The 2609-nt window shown below is 39.5% G+C and overlaps 1 non-coding gene across 1 annotated transcript; it reads left to right on the plus strand.

The window, feature by feature from the left end:
- The first annotated feature begins 1793 nt into the window (after positions 1-1793).
- Positions 1794-1897, plus strand: LOC127742057 (small nucleolar RNA R71). The gene has a single exon (XR_008003244.1). It is a non-coding gene; the product is annotated as a small nucleolar RNA R71 (small nucleolar RNA).
- The last annotated feature ends 712 nt before the right edge of the window (positions 1898-2609 follow it).

Below are 2609 nucleotides of genomic sequence, written 5' to 3' on the forward strand. Positions count from 1 at the left end.
TTGTATTCTTTGTTGTTGTATGGAATAATTATAATAGCTCTTTACTATGTGTGGTCACAACTCCGTTCAACTAACCAACAAGTGTACTGGGTTGTCCAAGTAATAAACCTTACGTGAGTAAGGGTCGATCCCACAGAGATTGTTGGTATGAAGCAAGCTATGGTCATCTTGTAAATCTCAGTCAGGGGGATAATAATTGATTATGGATTTTCGAAAATTAATAAATAATAAAAATAAAATAAAGATAATTAAAATAGGATAGAAATACTTATGTAAATTAATGGTAGGAATTTCAGATAGGCGTATGGAGATATTGTGCCCTTTCTTTTTCTACTTTCCTACTTCTTCCTTCTAGTTCTTTCATTCCTTCCTATGGCAAGCTGTATGTAGGGCATCACCGTTGTCAATGGCTACATCCCATCCTCTCAGTGAAAAAGGTCCAAATGCTCTGTCACAGCACAGCTAATCATCTGTCGGTTCTCCATCAGGTTGGAATAGAATCCCTTGATTCTTTTGCGTCTGTCACTAACGCGCAGCCTTCAGGAGTTTGAAGCTCGTCATAGTCATTCAATCCCAGAATCCTACTCGGAATACCACTGACAAGGTTTAGACTTTCCGGATTCTCATGAATGCCGCCATCAATCTAGCTTATACCACGAAGATTCTGTTTAAGGAATCTAAGAGATACGCGCCCGGCCTAAGGTAGAACGGAAGTGGTTGTCAATCACGCGCGTTCATAGGTGAGAATGATGATGAGTGTCATGGATCATCACATTCATCAAATTGAAGTGCAACGAATATCTTAGAATAGGAATAAAGAGAATTGAATAGGAAATAGTAGTAATTGCATTAAAACTTGAGGTACAGCAGAGCTCCACACCCTTAATCTATGGTGTGTAGAAACTCCACCGTTGAAAATACATAAGTGAAAGGTTCAGGCATGGCCGAATGGCCAGCCTATTGATGCATAAATCCACTTCCGGGGCCCACTTGGTGTGTGTTTGGGCTGAGCTTGATCTATCCACGAGCTGAGGCTTCTTTTGGAGTTGAACGCCAAGTTGTAACGTGTTTTGGGCGTTTAACTCTGGGTCGTGACGTGTTTCTGGCGTTTTACTCCAGACATCAGCATGAAACTGGCGTTGAGCGCCAGTTTACATCGTCAATTTCCAAATAAAGTATAGACTATTATATATTGCTGGAAAGCTCTGGATGTCTACTTTCCAACGCCGTTGAGAGCGCGCCATTTGGAGTTCTGTAGCTCCAGAAAATCTATTTCGAGTGCAGGGAGGTTAGATTCCAACAGCATCAGCAGTCCTTTGTCAGCCTCCTATCAGAATTTTGCTCAAGTCTCTCAATTTCAGCTAGAAATTACCTGAAATCACATAAAAACACACAAACTCATAGTAAAGTCTAGAAATGTGAATTTAACATAAAAACTAATGAAAACATCCCTAAAAGTAGCTTGAACTTACTAAAAACTACCTAAAAACAATGCCAAAAAGCGTATAAATTATCCGCTCATCACTTGCTAAGTCAACATTTTGTTCTGAGCCAATATGGCATTTAGAGCATTAATTTCAAGAACTCCCTTCCTCTGAGGCGTCCCATTATTCATAGGATTCCTTTTAGAGGTGTACATGAACTGGTTATTTGCAACCATTTCAGTGAGTTCCTGAGCTTCTGCAGGCATTTTCTTCAGGTGAATAGATCCACCTGTAAAATGGTCCAATGACATCTTAGACAATTCAGATAGACCATCATAGAATATATCTAGGATGGTCCATTCTGAGAGCATGTTAGAAGGACACTTTTTGGTCAATTGCTTGTATCTTTCCCAAGCTTCATAGAGGGATTCACCTTCTTTCTGCCTGAAGGTTTGAACATCCACTCTAAACTTGCTCAACTTTTGAGGAGGAAAAAATTTGGCTAAAAAACCGTGACCAGCTTATCCCAAGAGTTCAGGCTATCTCTAGGTTGAGAGTCTAACCATATTCTGGCTCTGTCTCTTACAGCAAAAGGGAAAAGCATAAGCTTATAGACCTCGGGATCAATTCCATTGGTCTTAACAGTATCACAGATCTGCAAGAATTCAGTTAAGAACTAAAAAGGATCTTCTGATGGAAGTCCATAAAACTTGCAATTCTGTTGCATCAGAGAAACTAATTGAGGCTTTAGCTCAAAATTGTTTGCTCCAATGGTAGGGATTGAGATGCTTCTTCCATGGAAGTTGGAATTTGGTGCAGTGAAGTCACCAAGCATCTTCCTTGCATTGTTGTTGGGTTCGGCCATTACTTCTTTTTCGAGATTCTCTATAAGGTTTTCTCTGGATTGTTGTGCTTTATCTTCTCTTAGCTTCTTCTTTAGAGTCCTTTCAGGTCAGGATCTGCTTCAACAAGAATGTCCTTGTCCTTGCTCCTGCTCATATGAAAAAGAAGAGGACATAAAAGAAAGAAGAATCCTCTATGTCACAGTATAGAGATTCCTTTATGTGAGTAGAAGAAGAAAAGAATAGAAGAATGATGTAGAGAAAAGAGATGAAGAATTCGAACACAGAGAGGGAGAGAGGGTTCGAATTATGAGTAGAAGAGAAGTATTAGTAGATAAATAAA

This window comes from Arachis duranensis, chromosome 9 (assembly GCF_000817695.3).
Source record: "Arachis duranensis cultivar V14167 chromosome 9, aradu.V14167.gnm2.J7QH, whole genome shotgun sequence".
Classification (NCBI taxonomy): Eukaryota; Viridiplantae; Streptophyta; class Magnoliopsida; order Fabales; family Fabaceae; genus Arachis; species Arachis duranensis.